The following is a 24,491-nucleotide window of genomic DNA, read 5'->3' on the forward strand; positions in this document are numbered from 1 at the left end:
GGGAGCAGCAAATTACCTGGTGAGGTGCTGTAAACAGATACACCACTGAACATTAAACAGATACCAAACCTTATATATATTACACAGCTGTATCTTGACTAACATAAGAGCTAATATGGATTGTGGAATTTCAAATGTATGTGCCAATCATGCACATATATTACAGTAGTAAAACCCAATAGTGAACCTGTTCCTTAGACAATATTTATAGGATTTGAATAAGCATGGGAAAAGCCCTCGGTGCTGAACTGATACTTGTTTTGTGAACATGTTATCCAATAGGACTATATGAAGCTGAAAACAAAATGGACTGATTGATACAAATATTAAAGTAGAAAACACAACAATTTCACTCAGTCCTCCTTGCAAGTTATGAATTTGTTTTGCATTATTCCCCCTTGTTCATCTCAAGGTATATTTGTAAATGAAAATCAAATACTCCTGTCGTCTATCTGGAGTTAAGTACTAAGATACCAGGTTTTAAAATGCCTGTTGTGGAGATTAGAGTCCTATACCAAGAAGCTATGCCTGGTACACACTTCACACAGGGGTCACAGGGAGGATCTGCTCTGAGAACTCTTCCTCTGGTTGTTTTCTTTGTCACAAAATCCATCAAGGACCCTCCACATGTCCTTTCCCACTGGAAACTGTCCTGTCATGGCCCTTATACAATGAAGTGAAATGATATATTGCATAAAATTACTGAATGTTGCATTTCTAGTTCCAGCATCAATTAGTATGATTGATCCTGCCTGCTGAGGATGGACAGACCATGTTAGGTAAAGAGTGACCACAGCCAAACTGAAACAGTTAATCATTAACTGGAAAGTCTGAAAGAGAGCTGTCTCACAATGGGAGGGTGTCTCTTGGGTATCCAATATGCTTTTCTCCCTGTCACCCCTGGACTTCTTTTTATGTGCAGTCTGAGTCATGCTTCCAGACAGTAAGATGGAAGGGAAAGCAGGTTCTGCTGAATTTTCCCCTTGTTCCTGGTTTCTGTCTCTTGCCCATCAACACACAGTCCAGTGAAAGGATGAGAGAAAAGCAGGCATGGATAGAAGTCACTTTCCTGGGGCATTTTACTGGTGCCATACTACTGTGCAGTGAGCAGTTATTGGTTACATAGTACAAAGTTTTACTTCCCTGATGGCTGGCCACATGGTACCAAAACTTCCTGCTGACCACACAAGGCAGGTGTCCACTGCTAGTACATGAAGAAAAGAAAAAGGATGTTATGAGTATCCTTGAGTTATTACTTGGTATTTTCCTATGCAAACTTTGGCACATGAAGCTCTGTGCCCTCTCGTGCCAACTGTCACATAGTGGGAATAGAAGTGGGGGCTTGATTCTGTATTTCTATCATTTGTAAAACAGTAAATCTTTATCTCAATTTTGGCACAGAGAGGAAGAGCAGAGAGAGTATTAAAGGCACTTTGCATGTAAGTACTCATGAAACAACACTATTATTCTCACACAGTCAGTGGGAAGCAACAGAAACTGAGAGAAACAACTTAGCAATGCAAAATGTGCTCCAGGAGTCTGGTAATCATACCTTGTTTTCCTTTCAGAACCCCTCACAATGCTCTATTGCAGGGGATCATCTGATCTGTTCTTGATGGTGTTCATGGTGGTAAATATCTTTGTAACTCATACTTTTGATCAGGAGAATATTTCAATTTATTTGGCTATGGAGGGAAAAAACCTACCACAACAAGCCGTTGATTTGCAGCCATTTTGTGACCCCAGAGGTCTCTGGTTTTAAGCCTTGTATTGGAGTTTGTGTGTTTGAAAAGCATTTACCAAAAGGATGCATTTTCATCATACAGCCCCCAAACCAACTTTATCTACTTACATTACATGTGACCTGCTTTCTGCCTGTCTTTTAGGACATTATGGATCTGTAGGTGTATGTAGTTCAGACAAGCATTGCAACACACCAAATGATTGATACACAAGGATACTGGCAGTTCCTTGGGGCAGGTACTTCAGCACTGTGGTGGTTTGGACACTCGGTAGTGAAAGCCATGGTTCTGGAAGGCTCAGACTCATCTTCTCAGAGGTTTTGTCAACTGATTCCTTATGCAACATACCAAAACTTGTGCTCTTCAACTAGCCTTTCCTGTGGAAAGGATGGAGAGAGGCAGGCATTCCAAAATCCCCAAACCAAACATACAGACAACAGGAATGGGCATCCTTCCCGGCTCTATGTAAGGGGAGTGTAGCCAAGCATCAGCAGAAACAAGCCATAGATCCACTATCAGAAAGATGAGCAGTGACATTGGCCTTCAGACGCTCCTCTGCTCCATGAATATTGAGTCCCAAGTGCTACTATAAGGTCCTGCACACACCTACCTCTAATGCCTAGAGATGGGCATTAGCCAGTAAGCCCTGTGATAGCACAACCCCTAACTGAAGTATAAGGGTAGTGGGACTTTGGAATAGGCTGCGCAGGCTGTGGATGCCTCCTACCTGGGCGTGTTCAAGGCCAGACTGGATGAAGCCTTGAGCAGTCTGACTTAGTTGAGAGTTGTCCCTGCCCATGGTGGGGAGGTTGGAGTAGATAGTCCCTTCCAACTTAAGCCATTCTATGATTCTATGACATAGCTCTGTCACAGAACCTACACTGCAAGTGCTTGAAAGCCACAGATGGCCTGAGTCAAAGGCAGACTATTTCTGTCTTATAGTTAAATTTGTCACGACATTTTGCCATACTGGCACATTCTGGGATGTGGCTTATTAACCATGTACCATACTAGCGGCTGCACAACTTCCCAGTGAGAGCTGAGCTGTGACAACAGCTGGGAGCACCATGAAAACAGTTCTGGTCCTCAGCAAGTCTGCTTTTGCCATTTCTCATCTTTGGGAATTTGGTGTACATAGTCATTTGGTCAAACTCATGTATTTGACTCTTTCACTCTTCCTCAAGTTGAGTGATACATATTCTTTGTTCATATGACTTAAATGTGCAAGTTCTGTGAAGTAAGTAAAGACCTTAGGATTCACCTGGAAGAGTTTTGAGAACAAGTGGGTATAAAATAACTGCAGGACCTATAGAAAGACTTCATTTGTCTACAAACTGTCTTGTAGTTAACAATACAAATAATATTAAGAAACAACAAAAAAAAGGTTTCTCTCCAATCACCAGTCCTACTGCTTGCAGTTAAGTGTAATCCATAAATACCAAGGAATTGTCTATTCCAATCATATTATGTTTCAGTTGTTAGACAAGAAAAAGTATTACTCTTCTGTCATTCATTACATTTACTAGTTACCATGTTGGAAAGAATAATGGGGAAAAACCTTTCCTTGGGTTATCAGAGGTAGAGAGCTTATATCTGCTAACAAATTCCATTATGATTATTATATATGACTCTAGGTTGGATTCAGTCACAGATTGCAATGATATTACTGAAATTTCAGGCAACCATACATGAATTTTTGTAAATTGTGATCAGGCCTCAGTGCAGTGGCCACCAGGTAATAGATTAATGAGCTGTCAGTATTAAATTCATTCATTTCTCCTTATCATTTACAGAGCAGGTGGTCTCTAACTCTACCAGTCGGCACACACAGCTCTGAATGACTTGCAGCTTTTTGCACAGAAATGGAAAGAGCAGCAGCAGATTTCATTTATCAGGAATAACATTCTGTTCATGACCTTTCATCTCCAGCACCTTGGCAGACTCAATCTGCTGATGCTACTGACCCTGCACATTTTGTGCAGACTGGGGTGGAATGATGATAAATACACTGAAATAGGATAGACTTGCTGTAACTTGAAATTAAGCGAGGCTCTGAAAGAAAAGCCTTCAAAGGATTAAAAATGTGTGCATTCATGCACGTATTTCTTCAAAGAAAGTATGTAGTGATTGACTGGACTGTGTTCTGCAGATATGCACATACATTGGAATTGTAAGGTGTGTAAGTCAGTGCAAAATTGATCCCACCCTTCTCCAACGTTGAGTCAGTCCTGGTTGCCTCTGTAACGTAAACAGTGTAAATTCAGATACAATTAAAATATGTTAATTAATTTATTTATTTCAAAAGAACTACCAACAAAAGAAAAGAAAACCTAAGCCAAAACCTAAAAATACTGAAAGGGTTGCAGAGTTAAAAATAGCAAGGATATATTTTCCTCTCCCTCCCCCCCCATTTTTCACTGTACTAGAGCCAGTAAAATATTTAGCTTGGAAAAATGAAAAAGGGTGGGAAAGAGTTCCATTCTGACCTTTAACTCAACAGCTTGTCTTACTGAATTCCCATATGCTGAAAAAATGAAAGCGGGTTGTCTCGGTCCGGAGGGGGAAAGAGACTCAGTTCGTTTCGAACATTCGCATGATATGAAATTAGAGGCACAAAGGAGGCCAAAATATCAACAGTGAGGCTATTTATTAACAGAATAAAGTGGACAGAACGGAAGAAAGGAGAGAGAGAGAGAGCGAGAACAGAAAAAATGGAGAGAGAAAAGGAAAGGAATTATTTCACCACATCCCCCCGAGCCCCGAGACAATTTGGGTCTGTGGAAGGGTGCTGCTGCACCCTTGTTGGCTTGTACTGTCCACCCCGGAGGAGGGGAGGGAGAGGTCCTAGAGTGACTTCAGTAAAGATGTCTTTTCTCTTCTCCATGAATTACAGCAGGCAGAATGTAGGGCACAGCTTTGCTGGTGGTGGTGAAGAGAGGGTTCTGGGACTGCTTCCAGGCTGCATGGTGTCTTCTTCTGTATCTGTATTTCTCTCTCTTTGTTTTTCCTCCTCCTGAACAGGTATCCTCAGGTCTTTTGTACAGTTTTTTAGTCACAGGGTTTTTTAGGTATGTATCCAGGTGTTGCCCCAAGGGAAAATCTTCCTGTGTATTCCTTGTGTGCTTACAGAGTCTGATGGAGGCAGGGGCTGCTCTGCCTCCTCCTTTGTTTTGTGCCTGTTCATACACACAATACACATCAGGGGCTTATCATGCCAGGTGGTGAATCCATTGTCCTTTTCACCATCCTTCCTTTCCGGGTTAGAGATGATCTTGTCTGTGCACATTCTAGAGAGCAGGTACCAGTGGCATCTGCCCATTAGAAATTTCTGTTGCCAGAGGGTCTTTTCACCATCCCTTCCCTTGGCAGCTGTTGTCTGATCGAGGAGCAAAGGTGATTTTATCTTTGTTGATTCACGTCAAGAGAGACAAGATTTAGTCTCTTACACGGGTGGGTGATTGAGTGAGCAGGAGAGTTTCCCTTCACTAGGCAGGGCCTTGACAGGGCTACATTTGCTATCATCCCAATTGTTTTCATTGCATATTTATAAGGATTACTGTAGCTCCTCATCTATTAGTGCAGTACTCCCATTATAAGGTAAAAGGCTACTGAGGAGTAGCTTAGGGAATTCAGGACTAGCTTAGGGAAGGTTGTATTAGGGAGGAATAGTGATCATAAAACGAAGTGAAATGCTCATGTGTTCCATACCAGCAGGCAGCTTTTTCAGAGGTGAAGACAGAGGAGCAGTACAACATTTGCTGAAAGAGTTTTGTAATGCTTCTCATCTTGTCTTGCTATAGTGGTAAGTGTTGTCAAAGAGTGCTTTCACCAAGCTGAATTACAGTCATCATGAAGAATGAGACCATGCTATTGTCAGCAAGATTACTGATGGCATAATACAATGCCATGTGCAATGGAAATCTGAAGGACAAGATAGATCTATCATCAAAGGAAGCCTTTTTCTTATCTGGACAGGGTTTTCTCCCTTGCTTTTTGTCAGAAGACTTTTAAGTTTAAAACAAGGAATCAGAAAACCAATCAACCAACCAAAATGACAGCAGGTAAAGAAATTCTTAAAGTAGCTTATCAAAACCAAATCCTTCTGAAAGCATTTTGTTGTTGTTGTGTTTTTGGTGTTTTGTTTTGTTTTGTTTTGTGGGGGTGGGGGTGGGGGCCAGCAACCAAATCCTTCCTCAAGAAACTCTATATGATTATACTTGTGAGAAACAGATGTGCTAAAAACACCTCTATTTTTATTCCCAAAGCACTATTCATCTGTATAGGTCTTGGCACAAATTCAAAAATGCTGTGCTTGAGCAGAATGGCTATTTGAAAGCAAGTATAATGCATAACCATTTCATTAGGTTGCATCAGGATCCAAAGAAAAGGTTTATCCTGAAAGTAGTAGTGAGGTGGGTGTTGGTCTCTTCTCCCTGGTATCAAGCAATAAAATGAGACAAAATGGCCTGAAAATACACCATGGGAAGTTTCACCTGGATATTAGGAAAAAAATTTTTACTGAGTGAGTGGTCAAGCATTGGAGCAGGAGGTCTAGGAAGGTGGTGGAGTCATTGTCCCTGGAGATATTCAAAAACTCTGTACATGTGGTTTAATGGTCATCGTGGTGTTGGGTCAATGGTTGGACTTACAGGTCTTTTCCAACTGAAACAATTTATATGATTCTACAATTTTGTTACTCTACCCTGGAGTGAATGGAAATTGGTATTTATGATCTGGTTTGCTTCTCCAAAGAGCATGGCCTAACCAGCCCCTAAAATTGTGCCCCAAAAGAGTATTTGGACATTCGCATTGCTCCAGTAAGTCTGAAGTCAATTCCAGTGCACCACAGAAAAGTCCACCTTTACAATTTTTTTAATAGAAATAATTTATTTTATAGCTCTGTGTGGATGAACATACTTACATGGATCCTCACCTCACTCCATTTGTACATAATTGAAATTACATATAAGTTCAAATGGTATTAAAAATAAAGAAGAACAGCTACTGGTTTAGAAAGTTATTTACAGTGGACAATAAACCAATTTTCAGCCTTTTTCCTTTCTTCCTGAAAATACTAAAACCATGCTTCCATAGAACAAATCATCCAACTGTTTCCCAGTGAATCAGAAAATAAAAGTTTCTCTGATATAGAAGAATAATTAGCACTTGAAATGGCACACACATAATTATTTCATTTTGCCTTTTCCCCTTTCTTCTTCCACATAAACCCATTGCATCAATGTCCAGGTTAATATGAAGATTTGAAGAAGCCGAAAAAGGAAACATTAGCATGCCTTGATTTGACTTGTGACCTATGTTGTGCAATACTTTATGCATAAATAATTATTTGTATGACGTATCTTTAAAAAACAGTTTTCCCATCAGTTGGTTGGTGCTTTTTTTTTTGCTTCCATGGGCGGCACTGACCTTTGTCTCCTGCTTCTAAAAGAAATATTTGCTCCAAAAATATGCTAACCATCCAGTGTTTTGTTTGCACTCTATTCAGGAGCTTGCATAAATATTCAAAATATACACAGAAAGAAAGGAGTAAAATACCTGATATTCTACTTTACATTACTGGGATTCCTTGTGGGACTGAAACAAACCCTTAGCCAAGCTTGTTTCACATGTGTTTACGGGCAACTATTGGCAAGCCTTGTGAATCCTGGAGGCTGGATCTTTTCTCATTTCACCTGCCCTATTTTCCTCTCACCATACAGCACCTACCTACGCAAGCACTAGGTCCTGCAACATAGCTTACACTGCTGACAGCATGCCAAGCCTACTCTAATTCTGATCCCTTTGCGTTGCTCCTCTTCACCACCCCAGTCTGCCTGCTGCATCCACCTGTTTCCCTTCCTCCATAAGCTCTCCCTAATTCTTTCCTGTTACTCGCCTGCTTGTAATAACTCCTTGACCAGTCCCTCCTTCCCAATACTTACATACAAGAGGGTAATATATGTACAACACTTCTGACTTTGACAGCTCAATAGTTATGCAAGTGAAAACACTCATTCCATTGCTTATCAGATTAATGAATACTTACATAAATAAGACCCTCTCTAGAAGGCTGGCTTCAGTGTGTGCAAGAATGCTAATTGCAAGGTAGGGGAGATAAAGACTCAGTACTTTCTGCAAGCAAGTGGGTACCAAGGAGGGAAGCCAAACTCTTTCAGATGATGGCCTTCACATGTCACCACCGACAGAGACCCATAAGTCACAGCACATAACAAATTACTTACATTTTGGAATTGTTCACTTCAGTCAACATGCCTGAGGTTTTCCTTTGTGCACTAAGGAAACACAGCCTAAACAGTTATACTAGCTCTCTCCGCCCAAAAGAACCAAACAGCTGCTTTGGAGTAGGGTTTTGATAATTAAATCTCCCCCTTCACATGCTGCACCAGGACTCAGGCCAGCAGTCTTGCAAAATGAGGATAGCTTGGAGGTTTAAGTTCACATAATGTAACCCATTCTCTGTCATTGTGGGTACAGAAACAGCAAAGACTGTCAGGGAAGAAATCCACTGAAGATTGTGCAAATCTCTTTGTTATCTTTAAAAGCCCTTTTTAACAGCCCTGTGAGAAGTTCATAGAATCACAGAATCATGGAATCAATAAGGTTGGAAAAGACCTCAAAGATTATCAAGTCCAACCTGTCACCCAAGACCTCACAACTACTAAACCATGGCACCAATCCCCTCTTGAACACCTCCAGGGATGGTGACTCCACCACCTCCCTGGGCAGCACATTCCAACAGCTAACAACTCTCTCTGTGAAGAACTTTCTCCTCACCTCAAGCCTAAACTTCCCCTGAAGTTCATCTATTACAAGTTTCTTGCTATTCTATTTGGAACACATCCTAGTCCAAAAGACTGCCAAAGACGAGATCTTCAAGGGTACAAAGAGGTTTAGCAAAATATATGCCCCTGAAGGTTGATGACACTTTTCTAATGCTCTTCACCTACTTCTAAAGATATACCTTTAACAGCTCTGTAAGTTGTTATGCTTGTTTTTTGTTGTTGTTTGGGGTGGGGGTGGGGGGGGTGGTAGAGTTTTTTGGGTTTTATTTTATTTTATACCCTCGGTTTTTGCTCCTGTTTTTTGGACTGTAAATCAAAAGCTTTTTACTCAAAGAGCAGCTTCCAGAAAATGTACTCTGCCTAAATGATATCCAGAATTTAGCCAACAATTCAACACAGAATTTAAATATGATTATAAAAATAATAGGGAGCAATAATCTGTGAGTACCATTTAAAAGCATTAGCTTTATCACACTTTGAATATTGAACATCTTGCAGGATTAGTTAATACAAGTACATTTTCTTATACTCAGCCAGAAGTTACCTGATCTCCTCTCTAGACACTGTTTCTCAGAAAGCAATTGACAATTTGTAATACTTACCGAATTTTAAACGTTAATTGCTATCTAACCTAAGTAGCTTATTATACAAGTACTGGGACTTCGCCTGTCTGCCAGTTGAATACACTAAAGCATTCCATTTAAGCAATTTAAATTAAAATATCATTTTATAAAGTTGTTTTGATTGTGATTGCATATTGAGGTTTTAAATAATTTTGACTTAATTTCAAGGGAGATGGATTCATTTTGTGTGTTATCAAATTGTAATCATTTCTGTGTGATTAACAATTTATGTCTACATTCTTAGCTCTTTCCTTCTGTGTAGCTGCAGTTATAGTTTCTGAAAAGGCTGAGCATTCTGTTCAAGGAATCAGAAGCACGGAATCAAAAAGGTTGGAAGAGACCTCCAAGATCATCAAGTCCAACCGATCACCCAACCCTAACTAATCAACTAGACCATGGTACTAAGTGCCTCATCCAGTCTATTCTTAAACATCTCCAGGGACATTGACCTCAGCACCCCCCTGGGAAGCATATTTCAATGGGTAATTTCTCTTTCTGTGAAGATCTTCTCTCTAAGATCAAGCCTAAACTTTCCCCTGCACAGCTTGAGACTGTGTCCTCTTGTTTTGTTGCTGGTTGCCTGGGAGAAGAGACCAACCCCCACCTGGTTACAACCAGGTAGTTGTAGACAGTACAGATTTTGCTCATAGGACCATAGGATCATAGAATGTTAGGGGTTGGATGGGAACTTCAAAGATCATCAAGTCCGATCCCCCTAGCAGAACACAACCATAGAATCTAGTACAGGTTGCACAGGAACACATCCGTATGGTTCTTGAAAGTCTCCAGAGAAGGAAACTCCATAGCCTCTCTGGGGAGCCTGCTACAGTGCTCTGTGACCCTCACAGTGAAGAATTTCCTCCTCATGTTGAGGTGGAACCTCCTGTGCTGGAGTTTATATCCATTGTCCCTTGTTCTATCACAAGGTGCAACTGAGCAGAGCCTGTCCACTCCCTCTTGACACCCAGCCCTCAGATATGTATAAATATTTATTAAATCCCCTCTCAGTCTTCTCCCCTCCAGACTAAAAAGCCCCAGGGCTCTCAGCCCCTCCTCATAGGGCATGCGCTCCAGTCCCTCAATCATCCTGGTGTTGTCTGCTGGTATCCAGGGAAAAAATTCACTCTTGGAGAATTTTTTTGTTGTTGCTGTGATAATGATGGAAAGGTTTCATTGTAATAGCCACCATGCTGCTTGATTTTATGAAGTATTGATGGGTTTATTCTCTTTGCATGGAGGCAAAGCAAACCATGAACTGCAGTTGTGCATTATGAAAGATTTATGGAAAATAAAGCTATTTTAAAATCCCCCTCCTTTCACCACCACCACCTCCCCTTTCCCATCATATCTGCCCCTTATCCACCCCACCTGCCCCATTTTCCCCCTTTTTGCTCTCAAATCCCAGAGCACCTGGGCTCTGTTGGAGTCTCCTCCCACCCCAGGTGTGGCCACTTGGCCCTCCCCACCCACTCTCCTTTTTAATCGCCCCCAGGAAAGGCAGAAGCCCTAAGCTGAGCCCATCTGGGCTGAGGATCCTCCTCTCGTCACTGGTGAGTGCCCATGGTGCACACTGGGTGATGGTGGTGGTGACAACAAAGGCCGGGGGGCCTGGTGGCCCCCCGGTTGTTAGGGACAGGATTGATTGCAACTCCAATATCATCCATGGGTGCTGGCTGAGCTGCTCTGTGTGGTATCTTGGCTGATTGAGGGACTTGCCCTTGGCTCTGGGATGGGTGCAAAGACGGTGATGGTGGAGCAGGAGCTGTTTAGGCAGGAGGGAGGATGGTGTAGAAGGAGCAAGAGCTGCTTTGGGAAGATGAAGAATCATAGAATTAACCAGATTGGAAAGGACCTCAGAGATCATCAAGTCCAACCTATTAGCCAATACCTAACAGTATTCCCCTCAGTAGAATACCACTATAAAATTTCATCATACAGCTCTATAATGATTTCATAACAGAGAAAATTAGAAGTGTCAGTATGTGTTCTACAGTAATACAGTCACTTGCTAAGCAAGGCAATCAGAATACAGTTGTAGAGAAAGCCTTCAGTCTGTATTTTTTTTATCCAGGAAACAGTAATACATCATGTATGTAGCACTATACTCTGCAGCAAAAACAAGTGCCTCTTCCTCTACCTTTCTTTAGTGTCTACTTCAGGATTCACACACACATCTTAAGAAATGAAGAGGTAGTACATGCTCCACTGTATATGTATTATTCTTTTTATTTTTGGGGGGGTGAAGGTTGGGGTGGTGTGTGTGAGTGCATGTGTAGTGGGAAAGATATGCAAAATGATAGAATTATCAAAAAAGTGAATAGTCTGTGTTGGCTTTGGTGAATGGCTCCAGACAAACTTGATAAAGCAGGAAAGATAAATGTTGGGAGTAGAAAGATGAAGCATTCTGACATTTTTTACAATCAGGGACTTCTCAGAGGTGCTAGCAAACTCTGAAGAATATGTATGGACTAAGAGTTTAGCTTTTGACTCAAACTGAACTGTAGCTAGGCAGATATTTCATAATGAATATAGTAACAGTCGTGGTCAGTATCACTTTAAAATCAAGTGTCCTGGGTAACTCCACAGTCTTATCATAGTATCAGTCAGGGTTGGAAGGGACCACAAGAATCACCTAGTTCCAACCTCCCTGCCATGGGCAGGGACACCCCACACTAGGTCAGGCTGGCCAGAGCCTCATCCAGCCTGATCTTAAACACCTCCAGGGACGGGGCCTCAACCACCTCCCTGGACAACCCATTCCAGGGCTTCACCACTCTCATGGTGAAGAACTTCTTCCTCACATCGAGCCTGAATCTCCCCACCTCCAGCTTCATTCCATTCCCCCTAGTCCTATCACTACCTGAGATCCTGAGAAGTCTCTCCCCAGCCTTCTTGTAGGCTCCCTTCAGATACTGGAAGGCCACAATAAGGTCACCTCAGAGCCTTCTCTTCTCCAGACTGAACGGCCCCTTCTTTTCTGAAGGAAATATTGTTAGCAGCAATCTGATTGAGCTCATCAAAAACAAGTACCAAGCAGGAATCTACATCCTGTCATTGTGTCAGGACTTGATCTTGTTTTCCCTGCTAAGTCTTAAAAGTGCATCTGTGGTTGGTTTGTTAAACCACACCATGTATTATTTTTAATCATTGGCAGCTCTTTGTTTTGGAAAGTCGACATGAAATACTCCTACTAGTAGTTTGTTGGGGTATTCAGTTAATGTGCTGTAAATCAAAGTATATATGCAAATAAAAAAAGTAAGCCTATGAGGTAACAGCAGCAGTACAGCACCTGAAGGCATTTAGAAAATGTTAGTCTTTGTAATGATGCAGTAAAAACAACAGCAGCATAATCCAAAAGGCAGATTGCTTTTAAAAACATGAAAGTTAACAGCAATGCTATTTGAAGCATATTCATTCAGAAAGCTACAATGGAACAGATCTGGGGGTGTGGTGATTTGTCTTTTTTATTTTTTTTTTTTTTTTAAGTGAAGCAATCCATGTCATCAATAAGCAAGGTATAGAAGAGTGAACTTTAAGGACATTATCTGAGAAAAGTATTTTCAAGTTTTGAACATCAAAGTCAGGGATATCAAAGAATATCCTGGTAAGATTACCAAAAATAAAAGGAGACCAGCTTACTGTGAAATTAGATGCTTTATCAGAGCTTCTTGCAAGTGCACAAGGCTAAACCAGCTGTTGCTTATATAGTTTTGAACATATTTTTCTCTACCAGGGAAGGGAGAGAGAGTGTAGGCACTCATGGGTCCTCTCCCAGTCAAGGCGGGAAACAGTCCAGAAACAGGCTGCAACAGTCAGTGTTGCTGCATCTACTAAAAGTGGCACATCAGTCATCTTGACACCAGCTTCTCTGTTTAATTGCTCCATCAGCTGATGGAGCTCTCTGTAACTCTGATCCCAGCAGAGGCACAGTATTTCTGCTCAAGGCACACATTTTCCACACCATTATATTTTCTGATTATTTCCATAGTAAAAGTGTGGCAGCATGCTGCAGTGTGCAGAATTGGAAGTATCTACTTTCTTCTTCCAGTGTATAGGATGTGGTATATAGAATAGAATTAACCAGGTTGGAAAAGACCTTTGAGATCATCAAGTCCAACATGCTGCAGATAAGATCACCTAGTTGTGGGGTTTTTTTGTTTAACTAATTTTTAAGTTGAGGACAGAAACTTGCATTTGAACCTCTTCAAGTCTTCTGGAGGAAGAAGTCTTGATTTTCATCCTTGAATAAATGTCTTTGCAAATCTCCATTTGCCAAACCTACTAGGTTTTCATCAGATCTGCAATTACACCCTACTCCCTTTGTTATAAACTCAGCTTCTTTAGATGTTTATCAAAAGAATAGGATTTCCTTCAGAATATTGGGTAATTTCTATCAATGAAGAAGGAAATAAAGACTACTTAATTCCATTAAAAATAAATAAATATAGCAGTCTACTTCCCATAGTCCTAGGCCCTCAACCTCAGATGAAAATCTCACAGGAAGGCAAAAGAAATCTTTAAAAACAAGTTTGATCTCACCAGCCTCAAACTCTGTTTTTCATCTAAAAGTGTAGATCACAAGGATTTTACTCTTTGGCCTTCTCTACCTTCAAGCAAATTCTACTTTCAAAAGCCTGCTTAGTGATCCTAGCAAGCTGAAAATGTTCACCATCTTTTTAATTGATTTTGGGACACTTTCCAATAAAATTCCAATTGCTTAAATGGCTGTGCATTGAAATTTGAAAGGTTTATTCAACTCATTTCAGTGAATGAGTCTCACCTGAGACTTTTGTCTAAATGGAGACAGTTCAATCAACATGGGCTGGGAAATGAAGCTAATGACTTTCATACTGAAAAAAACCAACACATGTACAAAATGAGTTGGTTGCAAAGAAATCATAAGGGAATTTAAGCATCCACAGTATTGTTTAATTGGCCAAAGGTGTGAGTACTTGGCAGTTCTGAGGATTTTCATCTACCAGAAAATCTACCTGTTTTCATGTTGCATTTAGCCACATGAAATACTGTTATATTACACACCTGTGTGCACAAGGTTTCCCTGTCCCTGCTGCAGTGAGGATTTTAGTCCAACTCTAGATCCTCTCGATGGCTGCATAATCAAAATGGATAGAACCTACAGAGTACTGGGAGGGTTGTACAGCATCTTGCATGTGTTGAATTTGTGTGTATGCATGTATGGCACACTTAAAATGTCTTAAATTACAAGTTACTCAAAAGACGGGATGCCTGAAAGTATGTCTGATACGTAGGAGTTCATCCTTGCTATTGACTTCAGGGACCACCTAAAAGTCTCTGAAGAATAGAATAAACCAGGTTGGAAGAGACCTTCAAGATCATCACGTCCAACCTATCAACCAACACTACCCAATCAACTAAACCATGGAACCAAGCATCCTGTCAAGCCTCGCCCTGAACACCCCCAGCGACGGCGACCCCACCACCTCCTCAGGCAGCCCATTCCAGTGGGCAATCACTCTCTCTGTGAATTTGTAGTTAGAAGGACTCTTGGAAAAGTGCTAGCAGTACAGGTGTCTGGGACAGTGCAGCAAGAAATAAAACAGACAAAAATGCCACATCTTCCATGAAAGACAACAGGAAACACAACACTACTTCATGAAGGCTTTTCTGAGAAGGTATTATTACATTACCAAACATTCTTGAACAATGATGTGCACCTTCCTATCTTCCTATCTTTGCCTTTTCTTCATGTATTGTGAGCAGAGTTGCCTGAAGGATTTACTCTCAAAATGAAGTATTTTTTACAATCTTGACCCCAAAAGCTTTTGAAGTTAATATAGACTTCCCTCCCCCCTGCTCTAGTTACACGTGCTGTTTTCCAGAAGTCCTTCTAATAGAGATTTGTGTGTGTGTTTACATTCACATCATTTATTATCTTAGCAAGGACAAAGAAGACTTGGTAGCAAATCATTTGTATAAAGCTAAAATTCCATAAAAGACTGCAAAACTATCTTGCTGCTGTGTTCTTTTCTCCTTCTTAAAACATTGCTCTTCCAGGGAAGCTAGGTAAGAGGAGCTTCAGTAAATTAAATCCTTCATGCAACCACAGAACAGGATCAGAATGGGTTATCAGTGTCATCAACATGTATCTCAACCCTACCCTTTCATCCTTGTGTGACAAGGTCAGTCTCTTGTGACTTACCTAGGCCACTGCCAGCTAGGTGAGCCAACATAGCAAGAATTAACATATCCATTTGTCCTCTGTAAATGAGGATTAAACACAAACATATTTCAGGTTTGCCAATGAGCAGTTATGGAATTATCAGTGCCTTCAGTCTCTGCACACCAAAGCAGAGGGAGGTCTCTTGTTGACAGTCTCTCCCACAACTAGTGTTGTGAAAGGTAGGAAAGAAGCCAAGATTTAATAAATTGACTGTAAAGCATTGAGCAATGGGCAGGGAGGAGGACAAGAAATGAAGCAAGAAGTGTGCCTCCCAGGTGAAGGTGCCTGAGTGTCATCATTCTGGGATCTGCCTGGTGGTAGATGCATACATGCAGCCTCTGGAAGAAGAGCAATTCAGAGAGCCTGTGCTGTGGCAGGTTACTGCCCAGGGAGCCTGTGAGGCTTTGAATATCTTGTGAAGGTAACTTTCAGGATATGCCCCAGCTCGTGAGTCTGTAATTAGAGTAAGGGCTTATCACCATGGTGGCCTTGAGCTGGCAGACATGGGTGACTAGGCTGGGCAGGGGGCCTATTCCTCCAACACGAATCCAGGTTAGCCTCCAATGCAGTGAGGAAAAACACAGGTGCAAGGAGAAACATCGTGTCTCTAAGCAAGGCAACCATACTCACTCACCTCTGCCCTCCCCACCTCTGGCTGTGCCACCTGCATCAGCATCACACAGCTTCGCCTCTGCTTTCCTAAGAGGGGAGAAAATATATCAAGTTTCCCAATTTTCCAAACACTGTTATAACAATGAGCTGTTACTGCACCTGCTTCCTTAGCACTGAGTGAGCAGCTGCAACTCACCTCTCACTGCAAGGGCAAGTCTGGCCCGCAATGATTAACTCCAGGAGAACACAATTGTCAACATCTGAACTGCCTGTGTGCCAAGGAGAGTGTTTTCCTTGTTTATCTTGCACAGCAAGTTTTTTTGCACAGCTTTTTTACAAAGACCATGCCTACTCCAAATTCCCAGACAGTGAGTCAGCCACGGTCCCCGGTGAACCTGCAAAGGCACGTGATGGAGGGTGAGGAAACTTTACCCCATGGAAAGGTCAGGTGAGCTTGACACGGGAGTATGTCTGGATTTTAAAGACCAAACCTGCTTCCTACCGCCACGCTTTGGCTTCCACCAACAAGTAAACAACTCGGGGAGGCTGGTGTTCCCTTCTAGCTTATGCTCCTCCTGCTCTTTGCCTGTCTTCCCAGCCTGAGGGCTGGAGCAACAAAATGTCTGCTTTTGGCTCAACATTTACCCTTGTGGTATAGAAGCATGATTAGCTCATTTATTTATTTTTTTTTTATCAAGTCTGAGTAATCTATGTACATTACAGGGTTATCATCTTAATTTCTAAGACACCCAAGCACTCAGTCTGAAGTACAGGGTGTGGATGTGCTGTTTCCAGCAAAAAACCCAGCAAGAACAGGTCTTTGAGGTCATGAGCAGCCAGCTGGAAATTAGAGCAACCCTAAGGCTAAGGAAATTCAGAAGCAGTAGAAAGTTTCAGCTAAGCAAGAAAAGTGTCCAACATATAGAGGGTGTGCTGCAAGTATGTTTGCAACCCACAGCATTTACTGCCTCAGTAAGTAGCTTTTTAGAAGTGAAAAGTTTGAAGGTTATAATACTTTGTGCCATCTTCCCACTTTTGTAGCATATAGTAATGACACATGCAATTTGCTTTTGTTAGAGCTCTTCTGATAATTCTCTGTAAGGGTATCACATTGTGCTGTGAAGTGGGGAGCAGTTGTCATGAAAAGGGAATTTATTATCACTGCTAAAGATGGCCCCAAAGTGCCTAGAATAACATTTGCAAAATGCAAGGTAGGTAAGAAAGTGTGAGTGTCTGTTTTTCTGCTTATTCTCTAGAGGCCTCTTGCTCTATTCTTCAACCTGGGTACATCATCACAGTGGACCCTGATATATGTACAAATAGAAGAGAGCTGGGGGACCAAGCCAGTGTACCATTAAAGTTACTGTTGTTTGGTTTACTCTTCTTGCAATTCTGCATCAGTTTTATTATTACTATTTATTAAGGAACTAAGTATAATGAAAGTTCTGTCTTTAAGCTGACTGTAATTTTATTTGGTTCCTTCAGTGCAAAGCACTACCTTCCGTCATGTCCTCTCACAAGCAGGTTTAGGGTAGACTCTGGTGTGTGAGCCTGCAGGCTGGGAATGCCAGAAATTTTCCAATGTCCATAAACACTCTGAGACTGAGTCTCTGGCAGTTTATTTTCAACAAATGTCAAAATGGAAAAAAAATCAAGCTGCCAGTCCACATACTGAGTCCTTATGAGGAGAGGCTGAGGGACCTGGAGCTTTTTAGTCTGGAAAAGAGAGGACTTAGAGGGGATTTAATAAATGTTTATAAATATCTGAGGGCTGGGTGTCAGGAGGGATGGCTCTTCTCGCTTGCTCCCTGTGATAGGACTGTGAAGGAGCAGTGGATGTAAGCTGCAGCGCAGGAGGTTCCACCTCAACACAAGGAGGAACTTCTTTACTGTAAGGGTCACAGACCACTGGAAGAGGCTGCCCAGAGAGGTTGTGAAGTCTCTTTCACTGGAGACTTTCAAAGCCCATCTGGATGCATTCCTCTGTGACCTGAGCTAGATTGTATGGGCCTGCTCTGGCAGGGGGGTTGGACTCAACGATCTCTTTGAGTCCTTTCCAACCCCTGACATCCTGTGATCCCTCCTTGCAAAACAGAGGACCTATATGAGGAAGCCAGCACTTACGGTGTAGCATCATAGGTGTAAAGCAATTTGTGTGGTGGGGATAAAGATTACCCCAAGGTTTCTGATAGAGAAGATCACACTAGAAATCATTATTTCCATCTCTGTGGTTCATTCAAGACAGTTTTGCATTTTACAAAGGAGAATATGGTCTATTTTGAAGTCATTGCATGGAGCCTAGTTTGTTGAATGGCCATTTTTAGAAAGCATTAATAACATATGTAAGATAGTGAGGTCTTGTTTTGGTTAAGGGTTTTAAGGAGGTTTGTCTTTTTTCTTGACAAGTATAGCAACACAAGCAGGATGGATTAGAGCACCTCAGTCATGTCACTGTTTATATTGCCATACTGGCATAATGATTCGTGTTCAAAAAGGATGTGATGAAATGATTGTGTGGAAAACTAATCTTCATCCATTTGCATATTCTATTGACACTTTGTGGAGGAAGAAGGGTGGGTTATTTTGCTTTTAGATGTCTAGATCTTACAGTTAGTCTGATCTTGCTCCTGATGGAACTCTAATCATTTTAGCATCCTCGTGAGCAGGCCTGGAGCCAGTATGTCTGCAAATGCAGTAATAGAAGCCCCACGTCTACAATGAGCTCTGAGCATGAAGAATTCCATCTCCATATATGTGACCTTACTCAGTTGCAAACCATGTCAGCATTGAGACAGACTGTGCAGAGCAGCTAAACTAGAGCAAAGCTTCTTTAATTTTGAGGTACTGCTGTAATACTACAATGTCAGCTGCTGCTTTTCAGAGTCTGGGGAGCACATCTGGAGTGTTGGTACAGTTTGCCTTGGTAAATAGTGGCATTAAGCTCTACGTCTACCCCATTTCCTTGGAGAAAACAGGCTTCTACACTCTTCTCTGTGGATGTAAATGTTAAGAGCCGGCAGACCTCTGGGTCTATACAGAACTTGAAGAAAATATGAAGGAAATGTATTATTTTTCATAATAAAATGTGTAACTGCATTTTTTTCTCCCATGTACCAATGTCATCCATTTGGAAGAAAGGCAAGGGGACATTTTGACAATAAATAGAGTAATGAAATTAACCCCAGATAGAGAGTTCTCATCTCAGGTCTGGTACCCCAGAAAAAGCCATGCTATTTTTCCAGTGTTGATCCTTCATCCTTATAACTCACTTAAGCATGCCAGCAAAGCCACTCATCAGAGGATGTGAGAGCAGCTTATCAACTTTTGAAGGGTAAATTTCCTTCACAGCATTTAGTTAGAGGGAGTGATGCATGCTGTTTTTCACAGAAGCTGTAAAGGCAGACCCTTGGATGTGAAAAAATGGGAGATATAACTCGAGTGCAGAGGAACAGTAACAACAGCACACTACTTCTTCCTTCTTTTGTGAGGGGAAAAAAAAAACCAAATATGCTTGAGTTTCAAAAACCTTCCACCTCCTGGCTTTCACTCAGCAGCTGCCCAAGCAGTGGAGAACACTGAGTTTAAAAGGGAGGTTAAGAGATGCCCTGGAGCATATTTAAGTCTTATTTGCCCTTCTGAAGATTTGTGCTTCACAACATGTAAGAGGCAATGGACATCCTATTGGCTTCTCTCTTCCCTGATTTGTCTCATGTTACACTAAGGGGAAACAGATTCAGCTGTGTGTCATATTATATTTGGAAAAGAAATTGGGATTGAAGTCATTAAACACAGAGAGGTCAATCTAGCCAGAGAGTTAATGTCAAGGATTACTGGAAATATTACCTAAAATAATGGCTTTCTAAAACACACTTATCAAAGGATAGATGCTTGCAGCTTAGTCACTGTTGAAGATTAGACTCCAACACTGAGGCATCCTGCTGTGAGAGAGCAGTGGGACGACAATCATGAGAATGAGTTGGCAGTGAGGACCAGTCATGTCACGGCCATGTTCCTTCAGGCTGGGTTCTCTAGCCAGACTAAAACCTTAGCCAAAGTAACCTTCCTTGGCAAAATAAAAGTCAGGTCAGTGTACATTACAGATTAGACAGCATTTCTTCACAACAACTCCCTGATTTAAATGAATGTTAGCATGTTTTCTGTAGCACGGTTTCTCACTAGCCATCTTGACACAGAGTAGTTCTTTATGTCCACTAATATTGGATACGTCTATACTGATATTATTTTTCATATCTGGACTTTACATTTCTGTATGTGTGTGCATAGAAATTAGGCTTACGAGCCTCTGTTGAAATTCAGTATTGAAGAAACCAAAATGGTGTTCCACCTACAGTCTGTCCTCTGTCTCACCTCTTCAGCGACACCACTCATAGGTGAAAACTTATGATCAATGTGTTTCCTTCCTTACTGTACCTTTAGAATAGAATTAACCAGGTTGGAAGAGAGCTGTGAGATCATTGAGTCCAACCTATCATCCAACACTATCTAATCAACTAAACCATGGCACCAACCACTCCATCAAGTCTCTTCCTAAACACCTCCAGTGATGGTGACTCCACCACCTCCCTGGGCAGCACATTCCAATGGGCAATCACCCTTTCCATGAAGAACTTCTTCCTAACATCCAGCCTAAACCTCCCCTGGCACAGCTTGAGACTGTGTCCTCTTGTTCTGGTGCTGGTTGCCTGGGAGAAAAGACCAACCCCCAGCTGGCTACAACCTCCCCTCAGGTAGTTGTAGACAGCAGTAAGGTCTGCCCTGAGCCTCCTCTTCTCCAGGCTACTTCCAGGGAGGTGAACATGCTGCATATCTCAGCCCCCCACCCCCAGAAAAAAATAATTTAAAAATTCTAGTTCATTTAGAAATAAATTTCACAGCTTTTTATAATTTCTATGACATGTTTAGTCCTAGCTTAGCTGTTAAAAGGGATTTATAAGAACAGCTTGATATAAGGGATTTATAAGAAACAGAGCTTCTTTTCTTCCTCTATTTTCCTCAGAAGCAGGTAAAAGCTGTGCACCTTTCTGCATCACTCTGATGTGACACGGTTGGGAGTGTTGTACCGCTTGCAGGCATTGTGGCAAATACAGGAGGCTAACTGAAGAGATGTGTGATAATCTTATCAGTACAGGACATGCTATATATAAAGCAGTTTATAACTAACTTTTTGAGGTATAATATGTGATGAATGAAGAGTTATTAAGGGATAACGTTTTCTTTAGTTATCATGTTAACTGAATGTTGACTGATAACAGTGGTAGTTAATAATTTTCTGTGGTCATCTATGAGATATCAATAGCTGTAGTGGGCAAATCAGTCATATATTTCAGTACCCTGTCTCCAGCAGTGAGCACAGACAAGTACATAGGAAAGACAAGAAGAGAGCGACGCACATAAGGCTCACCATGATTACTCTCTCATCTGCCAGACATTTTAAACTTATGTTGAATTATAGTGTGAGGAGTTCCTTAGTATTTGATAAGCCTCAATAGATTTCTGCTGCACAAACACATCTATTCTTTCCTCCTTTTTAAATTTTAAGCATTCATAACATTCTTTGGCTACATCCCCTTTTTACTTTATTCCCAGCTTCTTTTATTGTCCCTTTGGTTTTAGAATAGAATAAACCAGGTTGGAAGAGACCTTCAAGAGCATTGCATCCAACCCATCATCCAACACCACCTAATCAACAAAACCATGTAACCAAGCACCCTATCAAGCCTCCTCCTAAACACCTTCAATGATGGTGACTCCACCACTCCCTGGGCAGCACCTTCCAATGGGTAATCACTTGCTCTGTGAGGGAAGAAAGAATTTCTTCCTAACATCCAGTCTGAACCTCCCCTAGTGCAGCTTGAGACTGTGTCTTCTTGTTCTGGTGCTGTTCATGTTGCAACATTATCAATAAGGAGAAGCTAGAGTGGGAAGAATGAGGCAACTTTCAACATTTTGATATGCTCTGAAGAAACTCTTCCCCACTGAAGAGCAATGTAGGGTGCAGTTTCTAGCCTCCAGCTAGAAATAGGGCAGTGGAAACCTATCAGCCATACACAAAACTCATATGACAAGAGGCTTAGAGCTGCCAAAAATTCAGTAGCTAAAATTCATTCACCACAACCTTCTAATCAAATGACAGCATACTGGGGCTCCTAAAGGAGGAGTAAAGCTATGTGTCTCCAAGCACACACTTCTGTGTTCACTGGATTAAATCTGGCAATTACAAAGACTTTGGGTTTGGAAATGGTTCTGATACCAGAGAGATTTGTACAGCATTTGGGAAAATCCTCAGGGGCTATAAATCCTTCTGTAATGTGTTCATGAGTTCATGGGTAATAGTGTTCCTTGATTTGAGTAACTGAGCCTTGAAAAACAGAGATACAACTATCATCTTACTTGACGATGTTTGAATCACAAAAGATAGCTTAAACTTCCAGAGTGCTCCTTTGCCAAAGCACTGTATGTGGTATGAACCAAGGATAAGCTCCCCATGGCCGTTATGTGTGTCTGAGCTGCCTTGAATAGAAAGTATTTGGGTGGCCATGGGAACACCTGGTGCTCAGAAACTTTCATAAAAGTGCATTTATACATGAATTGCATTTCCTTTTTAACCAACAAAATGGTCAGCAAAGATAAGAACTGAAATTCCACTTCATTCAGAGTAACACCCTGTTTATCTTTTATGTTAAAGATCTTTCCCACATTTATGATTCAATTTAGGAGATAATGTCGATTAAATTGAATGTTGTGACTGGATAAAAGGCAGCTGTTGAAAGGTAAATGCTGAAGAGGACAGATATATTTTCCTTCAATGATAAGATTGGTTCCATTACAAACATTTCTATTATATCAACTGAGCTTCTATTTTTTTTGTGCAATGCAATAGATTATTTTCTTCTACCCATGACAAGTGAAAGAAGATATTTGCTTTTATGCTTCATTGTATTTGATTGAAATCCTGCATCCTTGGCCAAAAGATGGAGCAAGTCAGTGAGGACTTCAGCTGCCTGGATAACTCTACAATCAGTCTGTTCCATCTCCTTATATAATTACCTAAACATCAGTCATATAGATCAGCATCTTGAACTATAGGAGGAGATCATTTAGAAATGCAGAAATGATCAAGTGAGGATCTGGCCAAGATTTTACTTGCTCCTACTGATTTTATATGGTATATTTGCTACCAGGATTGCATTAAAGGAAAAGTAAAGTTAAACACCAAGCACTGGGTTTTAAAAGGTTGATCATTTAAAGCAATTAAAAATTAAATAGGTCTGGAAAACTTAATTCAGACTCTTTATGTGTATGCTTTACATCACAAGTCACAGAATCATAGAACAGAATCACAAATTGCTAAGGTTGGAAAAGAACTTTGAGATCTTTGAGCCATAGAATAGAATCATAGAATTAATAAGGTTGGAAAAGACCTCAAGGATCATCAAGTCCAACCTGTCACCCAAGACCTCATGACTACTAAACCATGGCACCAAGTGCCATGTCCAATCCTCTCTTGAACACCTCCAGAGATGGTGACTCCACCACCTCCCTGGGTAGCCTGTTCCAATGCTGGTTTTGCTAATGTCCAATCTAAACCTCCCCTGGCACAACATAAACATATTTCCTCTAGTCCCATAAATGGTTACTTGGGGGAAGAACGCAAAATCTGTGTTTTGCTTTGTTTTGTGTATTATAACAACCTGACTTTGCATTGTCATTTGCCATCTCTGCACCTTTTCCTCTCTCTCTCCCTTATCTGTCTTCCCTTTTGATTGTTTCCCTAATCTAATTTATTATTCCGTCTTTGCTTCTTTTCTTTCTTTCTTATCCTTAAGTGTTTACTGCAGCAGGCATAAGGAGTCTCCAGGGTCTCAGTTCTCATATCTAGGCAGTATGACAGCCAACCAGTGAAACAGCAGGTCCACATTAGCTTCTGCTTTCCTCTCTCATATATACCCAGTCACTCTGCTGCTACTGAAAAAAAATAATTAATCCAGCCATCAGTTAGGAGTTTTAAGGGGGTGTAAGATGCTGAATGTTTTACACAGGCGAATCTGACAGCCAGACTCTAACAAGGCTTGGAGATTCAATGATTTGTTTTATTTTTTAAACTGGGCAAAGGCAAATGGAATCACAACCGCTGTATATAAATAGAGGAAGCTGTATTTGCAAATGCATATGCACATGGAAACTTGCTAGCTAACAACAAACACAATTTCAGAGCTGATCTGCAGGACAGGCTTCCAGAGTGACTATTTTTCCTAGACCTTTTCATAAGGGATGTATATTACCATTGTCCTCACAGGTACTGCAGGTTGTGTGACAGGTAGTGGGTTGCCTGTGGATATTTTCTATTTTGAAAGCAATATTGAAGGCAGTGCAAACGAATTCTGAGTTGCCTAAAGTCACCAGGAATTGACCATAAAGTTGAAGCACATCTTGGATTCACGCTTGTCAGGCCACAAGCAAATGGTCCATACTGACAGCAGAGAAAACC

The sequence above is a fragment of the Dryobates pubescens genome, chromosome 9, assembly GCF_014839835.1.
Source record: "Dryobates pubescens isolate bDryPub1 chromosome 9, bDryPub1.pri, whole genome shotgun sequence".
NCBI classification, from domain to species: Eukaryota; Metazoa; Chordata; class Aves; order Piciformes; family Picidae; genus Dryobates; species Dryobates pubescens.